The sequence below is a fragment of the Panthera uncia genome, chromosome C2, assembly GCF_023721935.1.
Source record: "Panthera uncia isolate 11264 chromosome C2, Puncia_PCG_1.0, whole genome shotgun sequence".
Taxonomy (NCBI): domain Eukaryota; kingdom Metazoa; phylum Chordata; class Mammalia; order Carnivora; family Felidae; genus Panthera; species Panthera uncia.
In genome coordinates, this window is record NC_064810.1 from 83144723 (window position 1) to 83161869 (window position 17147).

Below are 17147 nucleotides of genomic sequence, written 5' to 3' on the forward strand. Positions count from 1 at the left end.
ATAGGTATAGGCATCTTCTCTCTTAAATTCTAAATGTGATGCAAAGATAAAACCATCTGAAAAAAAGCATGAAAATATATTCAAGGGACATAGAGTGCTAATGTTATGTGAAAATCCAAAATACATAGTAAAACACAATATAACCAGATCATTTTCAAGGGAAGTTAAGTAGGTAGAAGAGCTTTAGCTTGTACACAATTCAAACTAAACCAGGCACTTTAAAATTTTTCTCATTACTTAACAAAAATAAAGCAATTTCAATACATAATGGCTTTTCTAAATTCAGATGCTATAATTAATCAATAATTTAGATGTGTCTTGTGGATTGATTGGAGAACTGCTTCTTGATGCCACACTTTCTACAAAATAGAAAAATGAAGGGTCAGAGCTAAAAAGGGCCTTCAGAAACCATGTGATGTCATGCCTTGTATAGGATGAGGAAACTGAGATCCTAGTTGTAAAGGGACTTGCCTTTACCAGAATGCAATTTTTAACGTTCTTTGTTCTTTTTTTTTTTTTTAATTTTTTTTTAACGTTTATTTATTTTTGAGACAGAGAGAGACAGAGCATGAACGGGGGAGGGTCACAGACAGAGGGAGACACAGAATCTGAAACAGGCTCCAGGCTCTGAGCTGTCAGCACAGAGCCCGACGCGGGGCTCGAACTCATGGACTGTGAGATCATGACCTGAGCCGAAGTCGGACACTTAACCGACCAAGCCACCCAGGCGCCCCTCTTTGTGCTTCTTTAACCACATCATCCTTAAACCACAAAGCCCCCAGTGGTGTAAGATCTTCAACTATGCTGCATCAAAAAATGAAGTCCTATACATTTGTAAAGCTAAATGTAGAAAGAACAAATGAAAGGCCACAGTTAAGAAATATCTTTGGATATAGGAATGATTAAAAACAATTTCAATCACAATAAAAACGATTCTTCTAGTTTACTACAAGCTGGCTATCGAGTGAATTCCTCTAAAAGCTTGTCTGGGGAGAAATGAAAGGGTTAAGTTTGTGAAGCACTTCATTTTTCAGCCACTAGCTGTGGTATCCTGGGTAATTACTGCAGCTTACCTGAGACCACACCTTAGATAAACCTGTAATGCTGGAGTTTTCTGCAAACATCTTCTCTCCTGCAAGCTGTGGCTTGTCTCTTTCATATATTTGTCCTATGTTTTCAACTCGATTTTCCAGTGGCTAGTTTATACTTGGTTGAGCCAACAAATCAGGGTCTGTTGATTTAGCTTCATATGGTCTTGGTGCTGGCATGAGATAACCGTGCCGGCTATGTGGTAACAAACACAGTCAGGCCAGATGAATTATTTTCCTACTAGAGAAATAAAGTTAAAAAAAAAAAAAAAAAAGAGGATGAACTGGTTCAGGTAAAGGTTATGATTTCATTTCCCTCATTTAATTCATTGTTTTTAAAAATACTATAGGCTTTGCTTGCGACTGAAATTTCATTCTCATTTCACTTCTTAAATGAGCATTTAACTGAGCATTTCTCATGTTAAGAAATTCTTTTTTGTCCACAGAGCCCAGTATAAGAACAATCTAAGCACAAGGTAGGTACTCAGTGTGGCAAAGGAAAGCATGTCCTTGAGGAAGCCAGTTCTTCCTCATGGTGTTCTATGGAAAGTGCAATGACAGTACAGAACCATTTTTAGGTCATATCCGTCTATAAAGAGTACAAAGCAAAGTAGTTTGTGTTTTAAGTTTTCGTGGTTCCCAACTACAAGGTGCTTCTGGAACCTGCATTTCTCTTTGAGAAAAAAAAGACTCATGACATCTAGGTCAATGGGGGCATATCTTTTCTCCTTTGTAAAGAGAAATGGTATTTTCTTCTCTCCATCTCCCTGCACCTCATCACCACCACCACCATTGCCACCGGACCTAGGAGACAATGCAGTGAAAACTCACAGACTAAGCCCAAAATGTCTCTTCAAAATTTTCAGAGTACAAGAATGGTAGTATTACTTTCTTAGTTCTGCATGTAAGATTAAAAAAAAAAAAAAATAGGCCGAAGATATGGGCATTTGAAATGATATGCTCAAAGTCTTAGACAAAGCTCGCGGTGATGGGATTATCACCCAGGTCGACCACTCTTCTGATACCCTCACCCACTTATTGCCTGATCGTCAATGTCAATAGCTCCCAACAGCACTTCTTGAACACACATTAGTGGAATTACTTTAACCAAATAGTTTGATCACTGCCTAGCTACCTAACATTGGGGAAATAGAAATTTTGATTGAGGGGAGGGGCCCTGGGTGGCTCAGTCAGTTGAGCACCCAACTTAGGCTCAGGTCATGATCTCACAGTTTGTGAGTTTCAGCCTGTCTCTCTCTCTCCAAAAATAAAAACAAAATAAAATAAAATAAAAAGAAATTTTGATTGGGCTGGAATGGAAGGAAGACTCACTTTTGAACTAGAAGATTTGGGGAAGGGGAGCAGTAGAGGAAGGAAAATGTGTTTATCAACGTTTTTATTTTTTAATTTTAAAAATATTAAATGTGTAAAGCAACAAGTACTATAATCCAAAAATATATAGTTTTTAAAGTGAATATCAAAAAAAAGAATAAAAAAAAATAAAGTGAGTATCATCCCTCTTGCCTCCAACATTAGTTAGTATTAACGGGCTGGTGCATATCTTTTTAGTTTTTTAAAAGACCACAAAAATATGTATATATAGAGAATAGTGGAAGTGAAGGAAGTCAGGCGGGAAGAAAAGGATTTAGGTTTAGGGAAAAGGATGGGAGAGTCACCCCCCCCCCCTCCCCAACAACTTGCCCTCAAACTGGCCTCAGGCATGACTAAGATGATAATTCTATGTTGGGAAGGCAGCAATTTCAGTTTTCTAGGTTAGCCTCATTTCCCCACTTATCCTGGTATAGGCTCATGAAATCTGTACTCTCCATTTAAGCCCATTTTCTCCCTATCTAATCTCTGTTTTCCCCTACTCCCTATTCCCACCCCATTCCACACATTCACCTACTACTGCCCTACACTACCCATGAAGACATAAAACCAGAAGGTACAAGTGATAAAAGATGGCTCTCATGCTGTTATTCTCTGAGGAAAAGAAAGAAAAAGAAAAAAAAAAAAAAAAAAAAAAAGACTGTTGGAGCCATCTGCCTCCCTCAGACCTTGGCATACTGGTCTCCTGAAATCAAAATGGCTCCAAAGTGGAATGGATGGGTACTTTGCAGGCCAAATGCCTCTGGCGGTGATTCAGGTTCTGGTGGGAACTAGAGCTTTGATATTGTTGTCATGTCTTAAAGGTCAGCTTGAGGTTGTTGGTCACTGAATTGGAGTCCACTTTTGGAAAAGTTAATGGAAGTCTGGGATATGGGCTAGTTTCAGGCTGGGCAGCCATAGTCCTGCCTCCACTCCTCTATACACACACATATACATGTTCAAATAATTTGCCTCCCCAGTGAAGCTTCTTCATACAGATCCAGCCAGAGCAAGGGCTGCCCTCATGTAAAACACCATTTAAAAGTTCAGTCCATCTGCCAAGTGTTGAGCAACCACTGGAAGCCATAGTTCTAACATAGCAGGTTGGTCAAGGATAGGGTCAGGGAAACGAAGTAAGCTGTGAACTCATGACAATATCCTGGAAAACCCAGACTGTATACTTAAGCTTGGAGGGAAGCTGTCAGCTGAGACTGATGTTGACTTTTTAAGGACATGAATGATAACATGCCCCCTGAACTTTACCCTTCTGTCAGTTAAACTTCCACTATTCTTACTGGCATATAGTTGGTGCCAGAACAAGGCAAGCCAATGCCCTTTGAGAAGTGCTGTGCTGGAATCATATAAAGAAGGGAAATCTTTCCATAGTGACCCAAGAAGTTCCAGACTACATTGTGTATTACACACTGGAGCACAGCAGAGAGCTACATGAGCAATGGTTGACATGGTCTTCTACTTCTGTCTCGCGCTGATTTGAATGATATCTGGAGGCTTTTCTTAACAGTATTATAACTGCTTTTATTTATTTACCGCTTCATGTGTGCCTGACCCTGTGCTCCGCACTTTATGGACATTATCTGATTCTTTCTATCAGCCTTTGGAAACTATTTCAGAATTTGTCCATGAAGTCAAGAAAAGGTTCTTTAGAGCTTAGCTTTGCAAATCTGGGTGAATACTTTGTAAAAATTAAACCACTCTTCTTTTTTTTTTTTTAAATTTTTATTTTTGTTGAAGTGTAATTAACACACAGTGTTGTCTTGGTTTCAGGTGTACAACATACTGATACAACAATTCCATATATTACACAGTGCTCACCCAATAAGTGTAGCCACCATCTGTCACCAATGTCATTACAATATTATTGACCGTATTCTCTGCGCTGTACGTTTCATCCTGTGACGTATTTATTTTATAACTGAAAGTTTGTAACTCTTAATCCCCTTTATCTATTTCATCCATCTCCTCACCAATCTCCCCTCTGGCAACCATCAGTTTGTTTTCTGTATTTAAGAGTCTTTTTTTTTTTTTTTTAAACCACTCTTCTTATTTTAAAATCAGTTATGTATTCCAGCCTCTACTCTAAGTAATAAACTAGGTACTGGTACATCATATTCACTTTTTGACAATCATTTGACTTTGAAGACCCAGGCCTTGCCAACTCTCCCAAGGCCAACCTGAAAGAACAAAGTATACTGTGAATAAAGACATTCCATTAAGGAAGGCAAGGAGATCAAAGTACTAATGATACACAATGATTCGTTATGTTATTTAAAAATAATAATCATAAAAATTAGAAATATTAAGCTCTAATAGTGAATGGATGTTGAGCTAAGAACATGTGACATAACCATTTTCATCATGGAATGACTTTCAAAAAGCAAACAAAACTATTTTCCGAAAACACAGCAAATACCTAAAAATACTTATAAACAACTGATGGTTTTCATTTGGACGGTACTCTATTTCTGGCATTTTTATTTCCTAGCAGAGTATAATAAAATTTTCCAACTAACTTTTGGGCATTTGTCACATCAGGTCATGGGGTTGGGACCACTCCTGGTGGGCATCTCAATACTGTCCGTCAAGCAGAGTTTCTACCCTCAGAAATAATCTCTTGAACCCACCTTCTTCTTAAATGCCAACCAATAAAAAGAACAACCTGGGCAGTCTCCACACTTTATATTAAGTTCCCTCCAAAACGGCATTTGAACCTGCCCCCTGCATTACATAAAGAAACCGAACTTGTTAAAGATCCTTACTTACCAGGCTGGTAGGGTCTATGCTTCCTTTTAGTATAGTCTGCCATCCAAACTCTCAAAAATTTTAACTGCTTCTTGCCTTCCCTCTCAATCCAAATGTGTGGAGTTTTATCATAAAAGTGAAATGAGAGAAGCAGAACTCATCCCGGGATAGAAAGGTTGTCACTTCTACCTATTATACCAGAGTTCTGAATTCCAGGGATACGAAGTAGACGCAACTAAAATGGCATTCGATGGCGTTGGTGGTGTCCAAGGCGGGATAAAGAACTTCGCCCTGGCACTGGAGGGCTGGGCCCCGGGGATGTTCCTGGGAGCGGCTCACAGGCCCCAGCCTGCAACCTCAGGACCCTGGGCAGGGGTGTGCGCATGCTCGTGATGACGCCTGCGGGTAGGTGTCTGAAACCCCAGAGATCCCGAGGTGATAAAGTCAACATGCCAGCCTGCCAAACTGTACAGCCTGAAAAGGACTATTTTTCACCACACGCATGAAGATACCATTCCTGTTCAAATATTTATTTGGGCTTGTATTCCGAAAAGACTTCTTCCTCTGTTAGGTTTAAGCACTTCCCCGTTCCCTTCTACTTCTGTTTAAGGTTATATGAGGATTTCCTTGTCATTTGTTCTAAGGGACTGATGTTTTATTTATTGAAATAGTAGCTGGAGCCTGAAAATGGTGAATTTGGGGACACATAAAGTTGTAACAATTTAAATTGTTAAATCCAAATTGCGTAGTCAAATCTTTAACAGACCATTCTGAAAACGTATCTGTTTTCTTTTAATAATAACAAAATACCCTGTGAGATTTCACATCCTTGATTTCTCACTTGAAGAATCATTTGGGATACATCTGGGTTTTTTTTTTTTTTTCTTAAGATTAAATTCTTTAAAAGCAAATTAGCTTTTAATATGAATCTTATGACTCAGCATAAGAAAGCTCTAGCCACATTATAGTTGTGGAAATTTTTCAAGAATAAACTATTCTCAGAAATAGAAATGATGCAAACGTGAGCTTTTAGATAAAAGTCTATAATGGCTCTTTGGCAAGACTCTCTACTGGATTCTAACGGGCCAAAGAGGATAAGTAAAATGTTACCTAGTCCCTACCAGATACCAGGTACTCTCTCATAAACATGGGTCATTCCGACCATAGAGTAAATCTATGACAAAGACATTATTATTTCCAGTTCATAGATAGAAATACTGAAGGTAAATGATTTGTCAAAATTGCACTGCTGAGAAAGTGTTGGGACGAGGATGTAAAATTTGGTTTTCTGACTCAAAATTTGGTATTCTTTCCACTACACTGTGACACCCCTTGGACATGAATATTAAGTATTCTAGTGGTTGTTTTTAAAATGAGAATTACTTGAGTTTGCACTTTCCCATATCCTACTCCAGATACAAGCTTTAAAGATTAAACTATAATACACAAAAGGTGTTTCCCCTAATAAAGGGGACTTCTTTTAAATCCCCCTTTAAAATAATGTGGCATATCCATAAATAATCAAGGAAATAATTTTTTTTTAATTAATGAAAGTTTATAAGTTGTCTTAAAACAAAATGGGATTACATATTATCTGTGAATCATGAGAATGCTAGAGGAGGTTCCCAAAATGCTATCCCAAATGAAATATCATTTTAGAGTATTACCAAGAATCCTAATGCCAAGAACTTTGGAGAGACCCTGTCCCTTTAGTTTTTTGTTGTTGTTGTTGGTTTGTTTGTTCGTTTGTTTTTTTTTAGCATACACCTTTGAGATAAATATACCAATGCAATAAATGTTGACCAAAGTATCTTGGCTTTGCACTTATGGTTTGCCATAAAATCAAAGATAAATTCTAATGAACTTGCAGAGGTATGACCTCATAACTAGGTAGGTAATGATACGGTCAATGGCAAAACACACAGTCCTCAGCCAGAGCTCAAGCTTAAAGTGACATCTTATTCCTTTGTTCCATATGTTTATTTTTAAAATTTCTTAAAGACTATTAAAGGAAGTAAATTAATATCCTTAAATATTCATTGGCTCAAAGGAATGGCAGTTTATGATCCACTAACATGTTTGCGTTGGTTTGAACAATACAAATAAAAGGCAGAATGTTCTACCTTGTCAACCATAGAATTTGCATGTTGTCTGGGGTTGTATCTAAGTGCAAAAGTAAAGGGTATTTGAAAATAATCGATACTCTTTAGAATATGAGTGAGGGTAGATTTAGTTGGGTTTGTGGAGAAAATGTATCCAGGAAAGAAATATCAGTAACAGGCACTCAGAAAGCAAACTGTGGTGCCTCTGTTATGACATTTTAAACATATATTTCAGAAGCGGGTTTAAACCGTTTAAACCAAGGCTCAAGTGTAACTAATATATTCCCTGATGAGGTTGGTTCATCAGCTGTCTCGTTGCCCTGGGTCTTAACTCCTCCCACAGATTTCACAGTTTGTGTGTATCAGGTTTAGTCATTTATCTAGTGAAGCAGTTATCATATTCCACCCTTCCATGGCTAATCATGGCATAAGCAGTTAGCACTTTTCATCTTCAAAGCTCTTAACAGCACTTAATTAATATAAACAACCCCCTTAGGAGATAAATTAATCACACTATAACAGTTCCCATTTTACCAATTGAGAAGCTGAGGTAAAGAGGCTAAGTAATTGGCCCAAAGCCATCAAGAAAACAATATCTGAAGACGGTGGTGGCCTGAGGAGCCCTGAGATCTCAAACTTTAATAAAATGTTTGCTTCTCTCATTAGTCTTCTGTATATCGGGTAAAATGCAATGTAGCCAATAGCTCTCTCCAGATGTCCCAATGAAAATGGGGTGTTTTGCTACCTACAATAAGAGCATCAGCTTGATTCTGCACAGTATCAACTAAATGGTCTTAAAGAAGCTAAGAATATCATCATCACCAAATCCCAGTCTTCAGGTAGAATTTTACCTTCTGCTTCTGTGATCCTATCAAATCCAATCAAAGATCTGATCCCCAGATCCCCATGGCCAATATGTATCGTGACAAACATCTGGTCTCAGAAATCAAATGAAAAGGAAACTGAAAGCAGTGGGTCATTTGCCCACACCTTCAAATGGCTTACATTGAATGAAATTTGTACTGACTTAGCTAACCTCCCTAGATGTACTAACATTGTTTAGAGTTTAGATCAGATCACACTGGATAATTCCCAATAAACAGTATATACTTAATTCACTCTGTTCAATGTACAGTTCAATGTACAATTTAATTGACTAGCATCGGCCCGGTGAATGGGACACTTAAGATGTTCTTTTTTCTCACTGTTTACTGACTCACAAAATGAACTTTTATTTTTCATTTCCTCTTCTAATAAAAAGAAATCTTGAAATATCTGAAGCTGTTCTTGGATATATATGAAACAAAATATTCATGGAAATTTATTATTAAGGTAAAAAAATAAATTTGGGGTATACCCTACTAAAATTACTATAAATCTTACTCATAATTGACAATCATGACTCTTCCCAATTATTACTCTAAGTGGAACTGTGTGGATCCATGCTTGTATTAATCAATTCGTTTGTTAGCCAGAATCATGGTCTTCTCCCTCCTTCTTTGGAAACGTAGGATATGGATAATGAGGATCTCATTTGAAACAAACAAAAAGTACCACATAGGCTTTTTTAAACATATTTTGTTCTAAAAACAAACACTGTACCCAGTCTTATTAGCACCTAATGCAAAAACAAATTTTTAAGAAAGAAAACATTTTAAAAACCATCCTAGAGAAGCTGGGGTAAAGATGTATGGGAACACTGTACCATCATTGCAATGTTTCTCTAAACTTAAAATTAGTCTAAAATTAAAAAAAAAAAAAAATTTTTAAAAAGACAATGTAAAACTGTGTGGTAGTCTGAAAACTAGCCACCCAAAGATATCAACAACTGAGTGTTACTTTATTTGGTGGAGAGGGGTGACGTGCTCTCAGAGAGTATGATTAAGGATCTTGAAATAGGAAGATTATCATAGATATCTGGGTAGACCCTAAATTTGATCAGATATATTCTTATAAGAAAGAGGCAGAAGAATTTTATAGACAGGAGAATATGGTGTGAAGACAGAGCAGAGAGAGATTTGGAGATGTCGACCTTGAAGACTAAAGTGATAACAGCCACAAGCCAAGGAGTACTGCAGCCATTGGAAGCTGGAAGAGATAAGGAACACATTCGCCCTGAAAGTCTCTGAAAGGAGTGAACCATGCTGACACCTTGACTTCTGTCCAGTGATACTGATTTTAACTTCTGGCCTATAGAACTGTGAGAAAATACCTTTCTGAGTTGTTTTAAGCCACCAGGTTGTGGTGATTTGGTAGAGCAGCCACAGGAAACTAGTATGATTGGCAAAAAATAGAAAAGAGCCAACTGCAGAAGAAATACAGATAGCCAATAAGCATATGAAAGATATTCAATGTTACTAATAATTAAACAATTAAAGCAATTAATTGGGGTGCCTGGGTGGCTCAGTCAGTTGAGCGTCTGACTTTGGCTCAGGTCATGATCTCATGGTTCGTGGGTTCAAGTCCTGCGTCAAACTCTGTGCTGACAGCTCAGAGCCTGGAGGCTGCTTTGGATTCTGTCTGTCTGTCTCTCTCTCTCTCTCTTTCTCTCTCTCTCTCTTTCTCTCTCTCTCTCTCACTTTGCTGCTCCCTTGCTCAGGCCCTGTCTCTCTCTGTTAAAATGAATAATGTTAAAATGAATGAATGTTAAAAAAATTTTTTTTAAAAAAACAGTTAACTTACCTGTTTTCTATCAGATCATGAAATTAAAGGGATTGAGAATGTTTTAAGTCCCCTGGTGCAGTTTTTACCAAAGATATCAAAACACCCAATGAACTATCATTATAGACTAGCCAAGGTCTTACAAGCGAATACACTTTACTTTCTTCAGGAAAATATGGTATCTTCAAAATAAATCTCAAGGAGTGAGTGAATAATGGACATTTGACTTTTGCTTTATAAAAAATGTTTCATTACATAAAATTTAAAATATATACAATAGTGGAGGGTTCTTATGATCAATCTTGTTTCATCTATGCCCCTTCTGGTCTCTCCCAACCTAGATCATTTTAAACAAAATACAGGCATAATATAATATTTCAGTATACATCTCTGCCTAGAGATACTCATATTAATAGATATATATTTTATAAATTTCTATGTAATTCATATGTATAATTTATATATATATTACGTATTCATATATAATTAATATATATGCGCATCTACCTTTATTTCTTCTGTTTGGTGCTTTGGTGGAATTCTCTTTCCCTTTTCCTTCATTTTTCCAGAATTAGGAATTTTACACCAGGATGTCTTAAGAAATAAAAGCAAGAGAAAAGACTTTCCTATGAGAGTCAAAAGATTCCAAAGTCTAATTCTCTTATACCATACGGGAAAGAGACGCATATGTTTGTTAAGGTGTGTGGAAGAGAGTGTGTGAGCATATCCTACATTGCTCCTCTTGGGTCTTGATCTATCAACATTTTCTCCTTATCTTCAGCCTCTCCTCTACTTCTTTGCTACTCTCAAAAACATGTGTAAGATGCTTTCAACCCCCCCCACACACACACACACCAAAAACAAATACCTCATCTGATTCCACAGCCTCTCTAGCCATCATTTCATTCCTACTCAAACAAATATCATTAAAGAACAGATCACGATTGTCCTCATTTTCATCTCCCATTGACTTTGCAACACAAAGCACTGAAACCCCTCTCACTGGTAAATGTTCATCAAGTGAAATGATGTGACAGGAAACAAAGCACACTTGGCCCCTGTCCTCATTTTTCTGTGGCCTACTTGCCCTTAAGTCTTGATACCCTGGGCAAATTTTGGGGAATGAATCTCTAAGCACTCTCTTCCCACTGTTCTTCACTGTCTCCTTTTGTTCCCTAAACTCTACTCTCAAAAGATTTCAGGTGAGCCCTGGATTGACTGAGATTGAAAAACAATGGCTCATGTTCATTCTTCCTCCAGAAATCAAATCTCAGTGTGGCAGGTCAGTGAGATAAGAACGGAAGATGGCTATTTCTTTCTCGATATCTTTAAGATTGATATGGAAGGATCCTTTAGGTCTCTAGTGGTTCCTAAAATTGTCAGGACTGTTCAAGCTATATTCATTTATCTGCCAGGCACAGACAGAGCCAGGTTCCCTAACAAGCCATTCAAACCTTCAGGAAGGGCTAATTTCTCAGCATATCTGAATCTTCAAGCTCTAAGTAGAGTGAGCAAAAACATAAATGAAACAATAACAAAATGTTGAGTCACTCCAAAGATACTATTTGTATTTTGGACTTAAACTAAAATAAACTGGAAGTGTTTATCTGTTGCCAATGATAAAGTTTAAAGTAACAAAAATGATTGCTGAAGAATTAGATGATAATGCAATGTATTAAAATCTAGGTTTTTCCCAGTCAGCAAGAGATTACCTATTGCAAGTAGGAGAAAGTGAATGAAAAGGTAAAACCTGAATATTGATATTTAAAAAGACACCCTTGAGTGTTTGAAAGTAGTCAGTAATGACAAAGAAAATGTCTTCATATATAAATAGCAACTAGAGAAGTTATCACATGAAATAGTACATGTAAACTCTGACCATGCACATGTGTGCACATATACACATACATGTTCACCAATCTTGGAGGTCAAAAATTTTGCTAAAGAATATGACTTAAGTTTTGATACCTAACTAGGCTATTATTTTAGCTGATATATTTCAGAAGTTGATATAAGAGAATATAATTATTGACCTATATGGTCTTTATAGTAAAATGAAGTTTTCTTTTTGAGTGAGAGGATTATATACACAACTTGAGGCAGAAAGATAGAAAATCAAAGAAAATGAGAAGGAAGCTTAGTCATCCATCTCAGGACAGACCCAAGATAATTGTAAGCTCAGTGAGGACAGGATCTGTGTTTCTCTTGCTAACTTTAATGACCTCAGCAGTTGATAAATGGGTGAATGAATAAACTCCCATTTCCCATCTTACCCAATTCCCACTTGATCAGAAGAGAGATGATAAGAACCAGAAATGGAGCAATTAAGGTACAAGTAGAGAAGAAAGATTGGAATTGAGAAATGTTGTCACCTGCTAGTCTCAATTGAGACTAGTAATTGTAGTAACAGCAAATATGCTGTCCAGTGATTGCGAGAACATGGAGTCAACAAGAGTAGTTGATCCTTTTTAAAAGTATAGATGTGGGGCGCCTGGGTGGCTCAGTTGGTTGGGCGACTGACTTCGGCTCAGGTCATGATCTCGCAGTCCGTGAGTTCGAGCCCCGCATTGGGCTCTGTGCTGACAGCTCAGAGCCTGGAGCCTGTTTCAGATTCTGTGTCTCCCTCTCTGACCCTCCCCCGTTCATGCTCTGTCTCAAAAATAAATAAACGTAAAAAATAAAAATAAAAAAAAAATTTTTTAAAAAGTATAGATGTGAAGGAAAAGAAAGGAAAGCAAAGGGAAGGGAAGAGCTGAGGTGGTGGCTGGAGGAGGTGCTGGATCAAGGAAGAGTTTCACTGGCTTGTTTAGAAGGAGTAGACACAAGGGCAAAGGTAAAGGGGAATGATTTCTGAGGAACCAGACCAGTGGTGGGTCCTACCCACACACATTTATATAGCTTAGAAAAGACACAATTTGATTGAAAGACCAGTGGAAGAAGAATCTAAAGGACCCTGTGCTAGCCCTGCCTTTAGTATTCATTTCCAAGTGGGCGAGCTTGGACAGGCCACTTGAGCTCTCTGAACCTCAGATTTATATCTATGCAGTATGAAGATGAGAAAATATATAATTGGTTCATCAGAAGTTGACCAAGAGGAAAAGGGTTTAAGGAAACCCAGCACAGGAAGACTCACAAGGCACTGTTACAATGCATTTGAGGGGAACTGCTTGTGAGCTATCACCAATGACTATGTTTCTTGGGTAGGCCAGCAATTTCTGAGGTGGACAGAACCGCAGACCCAACCTGTCTTAGTAGGGCCATTATTCACTGCATCATTGGCACTGACTTGGCTGAGCAGGCCTCTATGGGAACTCCATTGTCTAAGCCAGAAAGAACAAACTGGGTCCTGTGCTTGGTCCTTTTGTATCAACATTTAGCAATCAGCCAGTTAATAAAGTCTCAAAGATTAGTATCAGTTTGAAAGGGAAAATGCACACAAAACAATTAATTAAGAGCATTAAAACAAATGCATTGCTGAGGATGGCACTGGATCCAGGAGACAAAATGGGTTAAAAAAATTTTTTTTAAAGGAATGCTCTAATTGAAAACTGGCAGCAGCAGAAGACACAGTATAGTTAAAACAGTATCTTATCAGAAAATTAGCAAAATGTAATTTTTATTGGGTTTTACAGATGTTATTTTTAACCACATCAAAAATCCCACCTCATGGCTATTGGCACAAATTGTCATAATTACTATAATTTGAAGTCTGAGCGATGGAATGGCTGCTGAGATAGTTATCTCATCCCCAGACTAAGTCTGCATTAGTTGAGCAGCCAGAAGAAGGAGCTCATGTTTTTGTACTTGGTCTGGACTTCATTTGTGTCCTTTATCCAATCTCATTCTTAGGAATATTGAAGAATAATTTTTTTTTCTACCTGAAACACTGGAGAAAATCAGGAGGTTAATATTAAGAGTGCTGAGGTCACCTTTAATTAACATACCAATCACCTCACCTCCAATCTGCAAGTAAAGTGTTGTATTTTATTCTATTTTTACATTTCCTGGTGAACTGTATCATAGTTAATGCATATACTAAATTCTGGGCATAATTATCCAACTACCTACATAAGCATGGCTAATAATGCCAAACTAAGAAAAAAGAGCTTTTAATATCCCTAATACCAATTTAACATATGTCTTTGCTACTTCGGGAGTAAAAATATGACTATACATGTCCAAAATACATGTAACTTATAAAATTAGGAAACAAGATCAAGAAATTTGTTAGAGGAAATGCTGTGGATAACTTACATCCACAGATTCACATGCCAGATCAAAGAATAAAAACAGTTATGACTGTGCTATAATTTCGATTTGGGTTAGATTGGCAGAGGGCCTAAGAGACTCAGCTGATATAAAGAGAGGAATCTCAATAAGAGAACAAAGCTGATCAGACTTAAGGAAATACTTTGAAACAAGAAAGGAAAGGAAAGGTTAACATGCTATTTTAACGATCGGCCAATGCTGAGTCATCTCATTGTTATTTTAGATCATAGAACATTTTCAAAATGGTTTCTTTCAAACTCTCAGCCATAGTTTATCTGACTTATTATAGGAAGAAGGGACCTGGATTACATTCATACATTCGACAGATATTATGTGCTGGTCCTGCTGTAGGCCCTGAACAGTTGTGAGCAAGGAGTACATACAGTAGAGTCACACAGACAGAAATAAAACAGACAACAGACACGTAAAAAGTAAGTATGTAATATAATGACACGTAGTATACATGTCTTGCAGGAAAGTCAAGCAGGGTAAGGCAATGAAGAGTGATAGAAGGGTGGCAGTTTAGACAGAAAAGCCCCCATCTCCACCCTGAATAGGGTGATAGATGGGCAGAGACTTGAAAAGTGATGGAGGAATTTGGGTGGATCTGTGGAGCAAGGGCATTCCAGACAGAAGAAATAGCGAGTGCAAAGACCCTGACATAGGAACATGTTAGGATAGAGTAGCAGGAGATGAGATGGGAGAGAGGCCTTGCGGGCCATGGCAGGGACTTTAGGTTTCGTTTTAAGTACAGTGGGAAGCCCAAGGAGAGTTTTGAGCAGTGGAGTAATGCAATCTGACTAAAGCTAAAAAGTGATTCTGCCACTGGGTAGAGAGTAAGAGTGAAAGTCACAAGAACAGTGGTGAGGCTGTTGTACAGCTAGCCAAAGGATAATAGTGGCTTTAGACCATCATGGTACTCATGAAGGGGGCAAGAAGTGTCAGATTCAGAATGTATGTTGGATATTGTACGAACAGGGTTTGCTAAAGACTGGATGCAAGGGACGAGAGAAAGAGAATAATCTGAAATGACTCCTAGGTTTTTGGCTGAGAAAATGAATGAATGTAATGCCATTCATTGGAATGGGGAAGACTTGAAAAATATGGGCTCTGGATATTGAGATGGGAATCGAAAATTAAACATTAGTCATGTTAAATGTGAGATGCCCATTAGATGACAAGTAGATAATTAAATATATGGTCCTGAGTCCAGGAGGAAGTTTGGGCCAGAGTTATAAATTTGGAAGCCATTAGCTTATAGATGTTATTGAAAGCCATGAGACTGGGTGCAGCTAACCAGAGAGAGTATGGATAGAAAGGAGAATCAAAACTGAGATTAGAAAAGGGGGAGAATTCCTCAAAAGGAACTGACAGAGATTACTTGACCTCTATGGGGTCTTTTCAACACAAATTAAAATGAAACAAGCTGGCTTTGAATAGATAAAGGAGGTGGTGGTTAGGGGCTCACAGTAGACTACAATCTGGATTTAGTTATCAGTAGAATACTCGCCTTGTTGTTGTTACTTCTATTTTTATACAAAGTGATATACTGTATAAATGAGTATGTGGAGTGCGATTTTGAGGTACTTTTCCTTTACAGTAAATACTATTGAGTAAGTCTGATTCTGATGCAAGTGATCTAAGGATCTTATTTTAAGAAAGGTGGGACAATTAAGGGGAAAAATTAGCAGATTTGTATGTAAGTCCTAAAAGTAAATGCTAAAAACTAATGAGTTTTTTGGCTCTAACAATTATAGGCTAGAGGAGTCATTAAGTTTTTAAAGGGCTGCACTAGATTGGTACTAAATGAAGAATCTGTGTTTTCACTGAGAATCATGCAGCAAAGAAAAGGCAAAATCACTCTAAGAAATATTTGGGTTAACTATCTAAAACATGTTCTGATGTAAGAGTTATGAGTTACAAAAATAAAGACCATTGAGAGTCTTGAAAGAATTTAAAGGAAATGGACAAAGAACTCATCCAAGCAAAAAGTTTATAGAATTACTTGAAATGAATTTGATACCTTTAGAATATTCTACTTGCATTTGCCAAGCAGAATTACATTTATTTTTCTGCTAGATACAAATTAAATTGTAAGGAATCATTTGAGATGGGAATCAGTTGTAGTCACACCTCTGTCTTCTAGAAAACAGATTTCTGTAAACATTAAACATTCAGCTTAAACATTCAGAATGAAAATGAGTCTGGAGTTTTGATTGTTTCTTTGGTTTTCTGTTTGTTTGTTTTTTAATTAGGCTTTCTCTATCAGGAGAGAAGAAAAGGTAAACGAGTAATTGAAAATTTGAAAAACAAACATTAATGAAACTAACCAGAAAGATGCCATAAGATGGAATGGGAGTTGTTGGCTTCCACATTGTGAGGAAAGGATGGTGATTGCTCTGAAAACCAGGACATTTGGCTCAAGAGCCAACAATTGCTTAAACTAAAAAGAAGAGAAAAGAGAAACAAAGGGACCATCGGAAGTAGCAGAGTGTAGTATAAGTACCTGGCATTAAACTTTTAATTGCATCCAACTCAAATGACATCCATCTTGAATAAACATATAGCTAGCTGTATGATAAAGCTACTAGCAAAACAACCATCTAAGGAATGGGCCTGCCCCCACCCATGAAGTTCCCTCCTTCAGAAAGCCCTGGGTGACCTACAGAACTGACCACCCAAGTGACCCCACTTCCCCCTTCCTGTGCCCTAAGTCCCACTCTTATGCTTTAAACTAGCCAATAGAGAACCCCTGGGTGGCTCAGTCAGTTGAGCATCAGACTCTTGATTTTGGCTCAAGTCATGATCCCAGGATGGTGAGACTGAGCACGGCTCAGTGCAGGGCTGGAGCTTGCTTAAGATTCTCTCTCTCTCTTTCTCTCTCTCTCTCTCCCCCTAT

At 37.7% G+C, this 17147-nt stretch overlaps 1 long non-coding RNA gene across 1 annotated transcript; it reads right to left on the bottom strand.

Moving 5' to 3' along the window:
• Positions 1-271: 271 nt before the first annotated feature.
• LOC125922119 (uncharacterized) lies at positions 272-5798 on the bottom strand. The gene is made up of 3 exons (XR_007457580.1): positions 5238-5798; positions 1074-1329; positions 272-359 (listed from the first exon to the last, which is right to left on the bottom strand). It is a non-coding gene; the product is annotated as an uncharacterized LOC125922119 (long non-coding RNA).
• Between the last annotated feature and the right edge of the window lie 11349 nt (positions 5799-17147).